Here is a 16,246-nt window from a genome sequence, read left to right on the forward strand (position 1 = left end):
CGTTGCACCCCTGTATGTGTGTGGGCATATATGTATATATATATATATAAATATATATATATATATCCCAACAAGGTGGTGGCACTCACAGGACTTAAGAATATAAGTTTAAGTATCAAATGGAAACCTTGTTTGATGATTTTTAGGATTAAACCTTCTCACCATAGGTTTCTCTCTATTGTATGCCCAACTATAAACACGAAATTCAGCATAGTCCCGGACAACTGTGTGTCTTTTGGCTTATTTAAACTTAATAAGGTCAAAGCTACAAATTTTTTCTTGTACATCACTTAGTTATATAGCCAATTCTGGTATCACTAGCAGAATAAGATCAAGGAGAGCGGACAAAGCACAAAACATGCATCATAATACACAATAAAATAGGACCACTAAATCATCCAATAACAATAGGCCATAGTTCCCAAAATATATATGATGGAACTGCCAATATATGTGTAAAAAATTATCTTAAAGTTATCAAAAATTATATATTACACACATATATCACTATAAAAATATGGTGACAAGGGACTACTGCTGTCTACTATAAGAAACATGCCAAAAAAATATTTTTACAAAAAGCTAGAAAATGACAGAATCTCTTAGAGACCACTGGGTGATGTGTTTAGCCTATCTGACTCCGATGCCGATAATATTCTTTTTAAGGATAATCTACAAACATCTGCTGGCAATGAATCTATTGAGCAATTAACAGCCCAATTACTACGCCTAAAAAAGAGAGAGGTTGATTATTACCTCCATGGTGTCACTCTCTCTGACTACTTCAGAGATAAAAAAATCCCTAGGGGATTTCGAATATGGAACATCTCCACCATAGGAAGTTACAACACAGAGTTTTGCAGGAAATGGGCAGGTATTTTAAACAAATGCTCTTTTGATCTTATTCTGCTAGTGATACAAGAATCGACTAAAGAACTAAGTGATGTACAAGAAAAAATTTGTAGCTTTGAAAATCTACATATAGAGAATATCAAAGCAGAAGCAGATGGTGAACTTGTCAAGAATTTACAGTTACAAATTGACAAATATAAAGCGGAGTTATTAAGTTTAAACAAGCCAAAAGACACACAGTTGACCGAGACTATGAGGATTTTCGTGTTTATAGTTGGGCATACAATAGAGAGAAACCTATGGTGAGAAGGTTTAATCCTAAAAATCGTCAATAAAGGTTTCCATTTGATACTGAAACTTCCAGTGGAGTTGCTACCTCCAGTGAAACAGAGGGTGCAGAGGGTTTAATTAAAGGCACCACGGCGAGACCCCCTTTAGGGTTTACTACCCGGGCCAAGAAAGACCCGGGCGAGCAAGCAGGACCCACAGGAGTGGCCAGTGGGTGAGGGAAAGGAAAAAAACCCTTGAGAGGGAAGAATTAGTATTCAACTTGTCCTCTAGACAATTTTCTCAGGAGGAATATACAGTTCTTAACAAAGGACTGTCATTTGAACCATCTTGTACACTTGATGTTTTTAGGTCTAAAATAGATCTACATTTGTTTAATCGGAGATTGAGACTCAAAGAACATTTTCTGAAACACTGACTAGTGAATACTTACCTTTCCTCAAGAAATCCTCATTTGACCCCCTCTCACAGAATCAAGCCATTAAATCATTCAGTACAAATATGGAAAATACTATTACAGAGGTCATTACTAATTTTAAACAGTCATACTGTAATATGTCGTTCAAAGAAAAGAAAGCTTTAAAACAACTTAGTATGTACCATGATATAGTAATTCGCCCCGCTGACAAAGGCGGTTGCATTGCTATCATGGATTTGGATATGTATAAAATAGAAGCATATCGACAGCTTGATAATTTTGAAGTATATGAAAACATTTCCGATGATCCCACCATGAGTTTCAAACAAGAATTGTATGAAATTTTAAACCTAGCGGTGGAACAACAGATTATTACTAAACAAACCAGAGATTCATTGATTGTCGAGTATCCTATTGTACCTATATTCTACATGATACCGAAACTTCACAAAAATATTTTGAATCCTCCAGGACGACCTATCATTGCTGCGAGAAATTCTTTGCATTATGTTGTGGCACAATTTTTGGATCATTATTTACAGCCTGTGGTGCAGGCTTTATCGACCTTTTTAAAAGACACTACTCAGTTCCTGATTAAATTGGACAAATTGCCTCCTTTACCAGATGATGCTATTATGTGTACCATTGATGTGGTCAATTTATATACCAGCTTACCACATACTAGAGGATTGGAGGCCATGCGGAGGAAGTTAACAAACAATCCTTCCTATAGAGGTCCAGACATTGACTCTTTCTCTCTTTATTAGAGTTGACATTAAAGATAATTAATTTTTTGTTTGATTCATGTATTTTTTTACAGAAATCCGGCTGTGCAATGGGGTCCTGTGTGGCCCCTAGCTTTGCCAATATATTCATGGCAGAAGTTGAAAACAACATTTTTTTCTCCAATCAAGACATTGCTAAATCTATCGGGTGGTATTGTTGATATATTGACAATATTTATTTAATCTGGCTTGATGATGAACTGAGCTTGTCTTCTATGCTTGAACACATTAATATCATGGATGAATCCATCAAATTTATTTGGCAATTCAGTAAAACTAATATTCATTATTTGGATGTGGAGATTTCTGTGAATTTACAGAAAGAAATTGTGACCAGCTTATGCTCCAAGCCTACTTATCGCAATACCCTACTACATGGTACAAGTGATCATCCAGATGCAGCCAAAAAAGGGTTCCCTATTCTCTCAGTTTTTGAGAGCTTTATGTATATGTAGTAATAGACAGGAGGCTGAAGTCCAGATAAACAAAATGATGAATACATTTTTGACTAGGGGATATAAACCCAGTATTTTGAAAAAAGCCAAACTGCTGGCCTTAAACATGACATGCTCTGAAGCACTATATATTAGTGATATTCCAAAGCAGGAATATAAAAGGATTCCCTGGACTCAAGATTTTACAGGAGCTAGTAAAAACATTGTTCAAAAAGCCAAAAGGATGTGGCCCATTATAACATCTGATTGTCATCTTCCGGGCCTGAAGGATTTTCAGATCTTACCTTCTTATCAATGAGGCCATAATATTAAAGACTTAGTTGTACACAATGACATTTCTTTGTTGAAACAGCCAGCAACAGAACATTTTCTTACCCACAAGCCAGGCAATTACAGATGTCTGGGTTGCACAACATGTGGATTTTTGGAAATTGGTAACACCTTTGCTCATCCCCATTCTGGAAAAATCTATAAGATCAAACATTCCCTGACTTGCTCAAGTAAATTTGTTATATATTACATTCGATGTCCATGTGGACTTTATATGTAGGGAAAACATCCAGACAACTAAAGGAGAGGATGGCCTTACACAGGTTGAATATACGGGCTGCCTTAGAAGGAAAAGTCTCTGAGCACCCAGTGGCTCGACATTTATTTGAACATAAACATAATTTATCAGCTATTAGATATAAAATGATTGATTGGATACCACCTAATCCTAGAGGGGGTGATCGTAATTGTAGGTTACTCCAGAGGGAGGCATGGTGGATTCACACTTTACAGACAGTGAATCCACATGGTCTTGTATCACTAGCAGAATAAGATCAAAAGAGCATTTGTTTAAAATACTTGCCCATTTCCTGCAAAACTCTGTGTTGTAACGTCCTATGGTGGGAATGTTCCTAATTCGAAATCCCCTAGGGATTTTTTTATCTCTGAAGTAGTCAGAGAGAGTGACACCATGGAGGTAATAATCACCCTCTCTCTTTTTTAGGCGTAGTAATTGGGCTGTTAATTGCTCAATAGATTCACTGCCAGCAGCTGTTTGTAGATTATCCTTAAAAAGAATATTATCGGCATCGGAGTCAGATAGGCTAAACACATCACCCAGTGGTCTCTAAGAGATTCTGTCATTTTCTAGCTTTTTGTAAAAATATTTTTTTGCCATGTTTCTTATAGTAGACAGCAGTAGTCCCTTGTTACCATATTTTTATAGTGATATATGTGTGTAATATATAATTTTTGATAACTTTAAGATAATTTTTTTACACATATATTGGCAGTTCCATCATATATATTTTGGGAACTATGGCCTATTGTTATTGGATGATTTAGTGGTCCTATTTTATTGTGTACTATGATGCATGTTTTGTGCTTTGTCCGCTCTCCTCTTTTTTATCATGTTTGTTTATTGTTTATTGTTCATCCACAGTTTCCATGGTGAGGGGATGACACATGTTGGCCACGCCCCCTTGGAGACGCCGGGACGCCAGCGCTGCGGCGCATTCAGTGACATCTTCTGGCATCTTCTAGGGTTTTCTGATCCAGTGGAGTCACTATGGTAACGGGATGACACAGGCCAGCCACGCCCCCTTGGAGATGCCGGGACACCTGCGCTATGGCGCATTCAGTGACATCTTCCAGCTTCCATTAAGGATTTGTGAACAGGTGGAGGTGAGCACAGGTGACACACTATATAAGGTATACATTGTACAGTGTTTTGGTATCTTGATAAAAGGGTTTGTTCCCTGAAATGTTGATCTTATCTCAGTGTCCTGGAGATTTATTTTGCATACATGGACTCAGAGTGCCATCCAGTGCTACTGTGGGAATATTGATTGGAGGACGGGCACCGAGCATGGTGATTTGGATGGACTTGAGTGCCGGGTATTTTGTGTTTATTATATATATATATATATATATGTGTGTGTGTGTGTGCAATGTGCATGTACATAGATATGTATGTAATGTGTATGTAAGCAGCTGTGCACCCCACTTCTGTGATGATTGGTGATGGGAGTGCATTATACTCAATACCCCGATCGTTGTCAGCGACATTGCTCCTCGGACCTACATGCAGGTCTGATGGGTGACATCGTTAGCAATGGCTATGGTGCTGAATGCAGCATGGCCCCCATGTCACTTTGTTGTTGCCAGCATCGGCAATTGTGTATGCATTTGCCGATGCTGGAACCCCGTTGGGTCCCGTCGTTAACGAGGTCAGTACACTCTTGACATTGTATAGTGTGTACTGGCCATAAAATAGGTGGTGGGATTATCTGCTAGGGTGCACCAGTAAAAATTTTGCCTATGGCACCAAATTGGCTAGGGCTGGCTCTGTTTGTAAAGTCGCTAGCATTGCTACCTATTGCTCTATAGATTTTTCCTTTTACCACTATTGGGAAAGGTAATTATGGAAGGCACCAGGCTCACATTACATACTTAACCCTATGGAGGGCCAACCACAATTGCTTTGTATACATATATATATATATATATATATATATTTATATATATATATATATATCAAAATACATTTTGCTCTAGTTAGAGAAATACAGTAAAAGAAAAAGCTTTCTGCTTGCCAGCAGAACATTTTCTGTAATACACCGGCCTTAATAAGACAGTTTGTACCTTCTGTCATTGCTGTGAGATTCTCCTGATAAATGGATGTGAAAACGTATAAGACATCTATTTCATTCAAAGTCAGCATGGATACTAAAACACCTACTTTACTCACAGGCAGGCAACATTTATCAAACCTGCACATTTTATCTGTACAACATATAAGAATAGGGATTACAAGATTTCCTGTGGGGGAGATTTGCATGCTTAGCAGTTCATGTACACAAATTTCTGCTTTTCAGAAAATATACCCATAAGATTTTTTTTCATTATTCATAATGGATTATGCTGTAAAGAATAGTACTTTTTTTATAATAATAGTTATAATGATATTTGAATTATCTTATAGTTTACTTGCTGGCTATTTTTTATATTTAAATAGTAATTTACAGTTAAGAAAATTATTAATACAAATATGTTTTGTAAATGTAAAAACAATAGATTGGAATTATTGATTCTCAAAAAGGTAAAATGTAATGAAGTAATTTATAACTGTGACAAAAAGCTATACAGTATTCCATACATAAAATTTAAATAAAATCCTTAAAACTCAGAATATAATAATCTTAATTAATATCCTCCTTCATGAGCAGTATTCCAATGTATGATTACAAAGATGTTCAGAATTATGATAATCTTTCTTACTAAGAGCTTAAAGGACAGATTTATCAAATGGCCATAAGATAATTTTTGCTAGTAAATGGGATTTTTTACACCCTACAAAAAAGAGTTTACTTGTGGTAACCCCTGACTGTGAAAAGATTTCCACGGTGAAGCTTATTAAACAGGTATAATGGTGTATGTGTACAACTGCAATATCTATTCTGCAAATCCCACTTCTGGATTTGTTAAGTTTAAAAATTAATAATTATAATAATAATAATAATAATAATAATAATAATAAACATTTTTTTATTTAACATTTTTTAAATAAATGATAGTAATTTAGATAGATTTTTTGGATTTGTTAAATTACATCTATAATTTATAATCTCAATCAGAACACTATTGATAAAAGTCTCTTAACCATTTTAACTGAATGCTGACAATCATTTTTTTTATCATACATATAGTGGATTGCTGTATTCCTTTTTTTTCTTATATTTTATGATTTGTAGAAAGACTTTAATACAGGTTGAATACTAGAGATGACTAAAGCTATAAAGTTTACATTTCTCTGAATTTAAGTTTGCAAAAGTTGATCTGAAAATAAGCTTTTAAGTTGGGAAAAAATAGATTTAATAGGGTTTTCTTTGAACAGCTTATACTGTATATTATTGTATACACTGATTATAAATTAAATTAAATATAATGAATTGAGCAACCCTGCATTGTAAACACTTTTCTATACTATTAAAGTTTCTCAAGAAGTACTGTATAAAAGGTATGTATTCTCCCAAAAGTTTACTTACAGTTCTATGTATATGGAAGTGTGAGAAAGGTACTAAAAGTACAAAGATGTTCATCTTCAAACAATGGTATTTATTTAAGAGAATTAGATCTAGCACTAAAGATTTCTCTACCTTTTCTGTGTATGTATTTGTGAGGGTTAGCTCTTGTACTGATTAATACATGTGAGTCACCTAACCTTGCATATTAAATCATAGAACTATTGTAAGAAATTACTGATTGTACAGTAAATAAATCTAAAAATTTAATTTTGCACAACTCTCTGCTTTATATGTAATGCTGTACCTTTGACAGTAATTGGTGGTAGCATCTTAAGGGAGAAAAATCTGTGGCACAGATTAGTTGCACAAACCCTTGTCAGCTAATCTATGTCCTCTATGTATCTTTGTCCACTATCCTCTTGCAGGAAATAGATATCCTGTTATGATGGAATCCTGCAGTTGTTTTCTAAGGGCCTGATTCAGAGTTGTTTAGTGTTTTGGCTTTTACATACTTTTCTGATGTTTTCAGATATGGGCATGCACAGGAGCTGTTCTTCGCATGTGCAGACCCAGTTCTGCAATATCAGTCGCAGTGTCCCCAAAGCTGCAGTGTGATTGACATGCTGCTGGCATTTGGGGACAGCGACAAGGAGCGTTGCAAAAAATAGGGGAATATTGGCCCCATTTTCTAGGTGAGCCAATGCCAATGACTGCATTCTTACTGCAGCTTCATTGGTCCCAACAGCACTGTTCACCAGACATTCTGAGTAACCTGAGAGTTACTCAGATGTCTGATGGGCCGGTGATGTTTATGCAGTGGATTCAATGCTGCATCTCTGGATGCAGTAATTGGATCACAGAAACCTGCAGTTGGTGTCTTTTAACACAAGATGGCTCATGCAGCTTTTGCATATTTTACCACAGCCATTGTATACGAAAATGCAGCAATGGTGCCTATACTGTCCGCTACTGAATCACACACTAAGTTGATTTCACTACAAGCATCTTAGAAGCAAATAACTTTAATTGACTAATTGTAGATTCACCGGTGGAGCTAACAGTAACTTTTTTCAGTGATTTTTGCATAGACAGTATTACATGATTTTTTTAGCAATTTTAGTAAAATATTTAATCATACATGGAAAGGAGAGATATGACAAGTTTTTTTTTGTTCAAACATAATGTAATAGTGAATGCATATTTTGCTTTCAAAATGTATGCCTCAGGTAAAACTGGGTCACAGTCTGCTGATGCAAAGCTGCAGAAATCTAAGGATTTGTTGATTTTGCAATATTTAGGCAATTGCATTTTATTCCAAAATGCATTTTCCATCTGCATTTTAGGCAAATGCATTCAAACTTGAAATGAACCCCATATTATAATGGTATAATATAAATGCTAAAGTTTATATTCCATGTGAAGACATTGCTCCATATTGGGCTTGGCAGAGAACTTTAGATATGCAATTTAAGTGCCTTGTTGTTGTTGTATTGTATGTACATGACTTATTTCAATAACCTTTTCAGGTGGAGAGTTCAATTTCCTTTGGTTGGGTCTGATTCTAAAAGCCCTTCCTTATTAATAATAATATTAATTAAATAAATAGCTTTACTGGGCCATTAATAGTCATTAAGGTGTTTATGCTAACTTGCACATTAGCTAGCATTACATCACTGCCCCTCCCATAACATTGATCCCCAAAATATTTAAAAAAAATAGTATTTCATCATTTTAGTTGTATGCTGTAATCTTATTTCTATGTTTTTAATTTATTCAGCTGTTTAATTAATTTCACAGGAACACTGATATACCATTGTGAACTCAAAACATATATAATCCTTTCCACATAATGTTGTGCAATGTTTGTTTGTGTTTACAGGGGGTCTATGAAGAGAAGAAGGAGAGGAAGGTGTAACTGAAAGTGTGGAGGAGGAAGAATGGGTAGTAGGAAAGGAAGTGGCAGAATAGGTACAGGAAGATGTAGAGAAAGAAACTGGTGAGGAAATTCTCCAGCTGATAAAATCTGGTCAATATATTAGGTTCTTCAATGATGAGAACTGTATTTTAAATATAGTAATATTGTCTGCTGTTATGATTATTTTTGGGCAAGCCAAGCAGCATAGTCACCACTTAGCTACATTCTACATTGATAAACTCTTCATAAAATAACAGTTATTGTCTCATTGTTCAATCAACAAGTTCCTCACCCAGACATCCTGATGAATTTATCTATAATAAAAATCCAATACATCAATATGTTAGCCAAAATACTTACTTACACATACAGTATGTTTCCATTTACAGGACCTTAATGGCATTTTGCTGAAGTAAATCCTCTACTTTATCCATCCCTATCCTCTTCCTCTTGACTCCTCCATTTGCTGTTCCCCCTTTTTTCTCTCATCAGTCTCCCTTCCAGCCCTCTGCTTCTTTACCCCACCTTTCCTGTTCCTCCACTCTCAACCACCTCCCTCCATGGCCTTGCTACCCCACCACTAAGCCCAATTCCCTCCTGGTTCTGCCTGTCACCTCCAGGGCTGCCAAGAGAAATTCTGGGCCCAGGTACAGCAACATCCTGTGGAACCACAGCATCTTGGGCATGGCTGAACCCATTTATGGGTGGGTCTTGCATGTGAGAAGCACCCACTTGCAGGAGCATGGCATAGCAGCCAGCAGTTGGGACTAAAGTATTCACTATTAGGATGGCGGGACAGTCCCTTTATAGCTGCATTTTTAGCTGAATGTATTTAGATGCTAAAATGTAACAGACAAAAATTAAGTGGAACTACTTTATTTTGTACATCTCTCATGTAAATAACACAAACAAAATAAATTTTTTCATAGAGATAGATGACTGAAGGACTTAATTTTTACATAACATCAGGTCATCTTATAACAACCACATTCTGCAGCATATATCCTAACCCACTGCTCCATGCTCCTTCCTCACTATCTGCCCCATCTGTGTCACACCTGTCTGTCTGCCCTCCCCTTTAGAATGTAAGCTCTCATGAGTAGAGCCCTCATCCCTCACATGGTTCTCCTTTCCCTACTTATACTATCATGTACTCTTAACTCCCCAATTGGCACCTAACACTTGGTTGCTGACACCCTGCTGCTTGTGTTATGCAGCTACTGTATGTTTATAAACCCTCCTTGTCCTGCATTGTTTTGTACTGCTAATAACTGTTCTCTTGTGTGCTCATTTATGTACTGTGTCAGGTGCTGCAGAATCTTTGTAGCGCATAAAAATGATTATAATAATAATATGTAGGAATCCACATGGAGAGCTGAAGACATCAACATTATCCTCCATGTGAATGACCTAGATTCAGCACCACATGCTGCTGAAAGCAAGCCATTTCAATTTGCACAACAAAAAAATACCCCCCACTACCAGAAAATCTATTTAGTGATTGTACAGCTGCAATAGATATTGTTTGTGCATCTAAAGGGATATCATGCAATCCAAAAATAACCAAATGATTACTTACAAGTGCATTATGATAACAACATTTACAATAATGACCAAAACCAAATATCAAAAATGATGGTAAGAAAGTATACCCATTTAGATAAAATGGCTGTATACCCATTTAGATAAAATGGCTGGAGTATTAGGTCTGATAGGGAGAGGGAGAGAGTTCCAAAAGTAGGGAGCAGCATGGGCAAAATCTTGGAGGCAGGAGTGGGAGGAAGTAATCAGTTGGCAAGAGAGGTAAGAAATGAGATAATAGGGCATCTGCTGTTGTTGGAATTATCCCAGGAGTAAATGTGCTGAAAACAGCGCAGATTTACATCCTTTGGAAAAGAATCCAATGAGATTGTCTGATTGAAGTAAATTTAATGTAATAGATGTATGATTAGGCCAAATCAAACCAGATGCTGCTGTGTGTGTAGTGACACAGTGAACAGCTAGCTGGAGAGGTAAAGCAATGACTGGCCAAGTACATATATGAGTCATGACTTGAACCAGTAAATCCTACTACTACACTAATGATGTGGTATTTTGTAACCCATACCACCTGCACATTAGGAGAGTGATAATGGTTGTGATTGATATGTATAGCTGCTATTTGGCAAGGAGGTCTATGAACAACATATGTGCACTCTATAGCTCCCAAGACATTAAAGTGTCCCGATAGAATTTAGAAAGCAAATGCCACTGTGTATTCTTGTTAGGGAAGTAGATATAGTTATACACAGCCTTTTTAGTGCATTTAACACTTGGAAAAATTGCATTGAAAATGACTAACACTTATGAACATGCAGGCTCAAATCGTACTGTGGCCATGAAGTGTAAAAAGCATAATATTGTATGGCAATCACAGAGCAGATGTTGAAATAAAATAGTTTGATGTACAGGATCATCTCTAGTAAATCATAGTTTATAACCCCAACATGAAACAGCTAAAAATTTGCAATTTGGCAATCAGATGCATATCTATTTAATTATGTCTACTAAACTGTAATGTATAGAATTATATCATACCTCTTATGCACAGTCCATTGAAATAGAATTTTCTATACTTGTAAATATATTTCCATTTGCTATAGTTTTTCTAACAATTAAGTTGTTATTTTATCTAAAAAAGGGCAAAAATATCATTTTAAAAGTAAAGTATTCAATATTCACTTTCCCAACTCATCTCTTGTTCCTCCTTATCAACGAAAGTAAAATGAATAACATAACTTCAAAGTCCGCAAATAACTTTGCAAAGGTGCCTCGGACAGAAAAATATGTATAAATTTGACTTTTAATATTTTCTTCAACACATTCTTTAAGTAAAAAAAAATCACATTTACAAAAATAAATTACATTTTATGCTCTTAAAGGGGCTTATTCTGAGTTCCACAAATCTTTGTTCACAGACACATATGACGAGTTATTCCATACAGCGCATGCACAGATTTGAATATCCATCCTATACTGAATTGAGCTAATATGGTATGAAATGGGGCATTTTGGAGAGTGAACTTGGTGATGACAAAGTGATACTGACTTGTTGGAGTGTCATTGGAGTGTTGTGGAACTGCCATGGGCATGTATCAAAGGTTCTGTACAATTCTGAGTCTTAATTATGGGTTAGGGAAGCCTGTCTTTCAAATTTCTTGCTCCCACCATGGGGCTGGTGCATGTGCAGATATTAATGATGACCTTTGCATTGGTCAATAATAATCAATGTGTGGCATGGGTTTCTGCTTGCACGAGAACACCCATATAATTGATTGACTTCTCACATTAGCATAAAGTCATAAATCAGGCTTCTGCAACTGCCAGCAACAACATTAACTGTATATGTAACTCAGAACCAGCCTCAAAATGTTTTGCCATTTTTTTTAATTTGAACCACCAATAAAATATATATCAATCAATTTATCCCAGAAAGCAGTAGGCCCAATTAGCAAATCACTCAAAAAAACAATGCAACAGAGTTTCTGGAAACTATAATCCTTTTCTGAACTACAGGTATTTTTAATGAGTAAAGAATTCCAAATAATTATAAGTTATAAACTGTTTAGAAATGTTTTGCCAGAAATAGAGTACCCAAACTGCAACTCTATATAAACTCATGTTATAGCACACAATTATCTGAGGAGTACTGAATAGTTTTTCTTTCTGAATCAAAATTGTCATGAAAATGTATTAAATGCAGGAAAATGTAGGTGTATATTTTTGTGCCTAAAGATGTTACAGCATGTATTGAAATATAAATGCATTCTTCACAATTTAATAGGACTAGATTAGATACTGGAAAATTGGGAAGAGGGGAGGGGGATCTGAAGAATATGCCTAAATCTATGGCAGCATTTTATTCTTGACCAGCCCTTCAACTGGCTTGTGTTCTGCACCTGGCTCACCAGAGTGCTTCCCATATGACATTTATGAGATAATTTACATGTAATTTCTTAGTTTTTTTTTTTTTTATTAAATTTGCAAAAATCTCAAAAAAACTTTTTATGGGGTATTGTGTGTAGAATTTTGAGGAGAAAAATGAATTTATTCCATTTTGAAATAAGGCTGTAACATAACAAAATGGGGAAAAAGGGACGTGCTGTGAATACTTTCTGGATGCACCTGTATGTTATTATTGCTTTTACAATACTAGAAAAACTTTTATATGACTGTCAACTAACTGCCTGCAATTTCTTAAAATTATGTATCAGTCATTGCAATTGTTCGCAATGACAATTGCATTTCTGGAGCAATGACTATCTTACAGCACCAGTTTAATTATTCAGTAGTTTCTACAACCAATACAAAGTATACCTTACAATTTAATCCAATGAAATTCCTGTTTTCCTACCCAATTACTAGATATCACAGTCATTATAGTAACTCCAATCACTATGATATTGTGGCTAGAGAAGCATATGACAGGATTGAACTTGTTATTGGTGGCTCACTTTGTGTGTGTTCATCTGCATGTTTAGAATTGTACCTAATTTATTATTATGCCATTAGTGAAAATTGGTCAGATCTCCAGTGGCATAACTAGGGTATTTGGAGCCCAGGGCAAGTAAAAAAAACAGACCCCTCCCAAGTAGGTGAGCACACCAAAGGTTCATGCTGAAAAAGTGGGTGTGGTCACATGCCACAAGGGGCATGGCCACTGGAAAATGGGGCATGGCAACTTGACACACCACCATTTCTCATCACTCTGGGAACATTCCTTTCCATTCCATATGCACCTTAATGCCCCAAGTAGTAGTTCCCCTCTTGCAATGCCCACTGTGGTAGTGCCACTTATACAATGTCCCCAGTAGAAGTGCACCTTATGCAGTGCCCCCTGTAGTAGTTCCCTTATACAGAGCCCCCAGTAATGCACCCTTATACAGTGCCCCCAATAGTGGCACCAGTAGTGCCCCTTATGCAGTGCCCCCAGTAATTCCCCTTATAGAGCAGTCCCCATATGCAGTGCCCCCAGTAGCGGTTTCCCCTATGCAGTGCTCCCAGTAGTGCCCCTTATACAGTGTCCCCAGTAGTGTTCCCCCTTATACAGTGCTCCCAGTAGTGCCCCTTAAACAGTGCCCTTATACAAGGACCTAATAGTAGTCCCTCTTATGCAGTGCCCCCCATAGTGGTCCACCCATGCAGTGCTACCAATGTTGCCCCTTATACAGTGCCCCCAGTATTGGAATCCTTTATGCAGTGCTCCCAGTAGTGCCACTTATACAGTGCCCCCAGTAGTGGTCCCCCAATGCAGCCCCCCTTATACAGTGACCCCAGTAGTGGTCCCCCAATGCATTGCCCCTTATACAGTGCCCCCAGAAGTGGTCCCCCCTATGCAGTGCTCCCAGTAGTGCTTCTTATTCAGTGGTCCCAGTAGTGGCCCACCAGGTTTATTACTCTGTGGATCTCTGCCTATTTCATGAGTCCCATCAGCGAGCTCTAAGGGTCTCATGCAAATTGTGCAGGTTCATTCCAAACACTGAAGGAACAGGAGAAATGTTGGGTGGTTGGCTGGGGCAGTGTAAACAATGTCAGATTTGGCCAACCAATGATCGGATTTGTCGGGCATGTTGGAAATATTTTCATGTCCGACCTTCCATTCATCGCTGATTGGTCACAGAAAATACACTATACAATTATTGGCCTGATCCGCTGATAAACAATGGATTGGGTTAATAATTGCACAATGTATACCCAGCTTTAGTTGCTAGTCTGAAAGACTGACATAATTCTGGGTACACACATAAAGATTTTCTGTCCAGCCATACAACTAGTTGATTGGTTGGAATTAAAATCTGGTAACATATGGGGGTAAATGATGATCAGCAATTTGCTCCTAAATGCCAGAAACCAGATGAAAATGGTCATCAGACAAGTTTGTTAAGTGTTTGATCTAAACAATTTGTTCAAACAACAGTTTTTGTGCATTTTCTGGCATTTGTAAGCAAATTGCTTATTGTCATTTGCTTTCATACTATACCAGAAAATATTTACTTGTATGCACCTTGAAATGTGTTGCAAACTTTTTAGCAATAGATTTATACAATAAATGCTTTGGAGCTGATGTTGAATTTGGACACAGTTGCATGACAAATCACATGTGAAAATGTGTTTAGTAAAGTCCACAGTTATGAGCATACTGTATGTAAAGTAGCAAATATCGCAAGTTGATTGCGCGTCTGCCGCATTAACATGTACACCATGTTTACATCAGTCATACATCATACACCTTTCTGTCAATGTTTTCATCCATCTGTTTTGCAAATGAAAAAATACATAGGGCCAAATGTAATAGGGTGAGAGTTTAGAAAATGTGAGAGTTTAGCAGTAAACTCTCACATTGGTTGAGTTTTATCTTCAAAATGGGAAAACATCTGAATGAGATTTTAAATCGTGAGAGTTTTTTAAGTCTAAAAAAACATGCAAGTTCGCTCTGCTACTTCGTTTTTGGACTTTATTACATTGGCAAAGTTTAAAAAGTGTCAGAAACTTCTCACTTTTCTACACTCTCACCCTATTGCATTTGGCCCATAGAGCTGATTCAGTGTTAAGTGCAAATCAATAGAAGGATCAATGTACACCTTGTCAAAACTATGTTGCATTGTAGCTGGGAGAGGTTTAAAATGTAAAATTTGCATTAAGATTTATAGTTAAGAAAGGGTGGTCCCAGTCATAATTTTAAATGTAACTGTAAAAACAAAGCTACATAGTAGTTGTTCACTACATGCAAAAGCAACCAGTATTTTCTCTGAATGAAAAAATAAATGCATTTTCCCCATTTTTGTTCTCTAGGAGCAAATTACTTGTTTTTGAACATTTCTTTTATTTGCTCTTAACAGGTAAATTATGTGTAAAATATAGTAGTTTAAGCCATCGGTTCTCAAACTCGGTCCTCAGGACCCCACACAATTCATGTTGTCCAGGTCACCTAGCAGGTGCACAGGTGTATTTATCTCCACCCGTGAACTTTTAAAATATGTCAGTGAGTAATAATTATTTCACTTGTGTTTCTGTGAGGAGAGTGAAAAACATGCACTGTTTGGAGTCCTGAAGACAAGTTTGAGAACCTTTGGATTAAGCCAATATAAAGTGATACACTAGTGCTGGTGACCATCATCTTTCTACTCCTCCACATCCTCTTCATCATCATCAACATCATTGTACATTTGCAAGTGCTTCAAGCAATAGTAAAAAGTATAGCTTGGACAGATGTATACTGTATGCATCTATATACCGGTCTGCAGTATTAGTAATTACAGTAATATGCTCATACTGTATTTGTCCCACAATAATCTCGCTCTAGCTTTCCCCCGTCCCTCCTCTCCAGGTGCAGGTGTTTGTAAAGGTCAGTTAAAAGAAAATCTGCAAATGTATGTTTAATGGGCATGTATTCATGTTTTTATTGTATGTATTTATCTTGTATGTATTTTATACTGTATATTCTCTATGTTTTATATTTATGTAATTCAACGGTAATT

This window comes from Taudactylus pleione, unplaced genomic scaffold, assembly GCF_031769625.1.
Source record: "Taudactylus pleione unplaced genomic scaffold, aTauple2 ptg000296l, whole genome shotgun sequence".
Classification (NCBI taxonomy): Eukaryota; Metazoa; Chordata; class Amphibia; order Anura; family Myobatrachidae; genus Taudactylus; species Taudactylus pleione.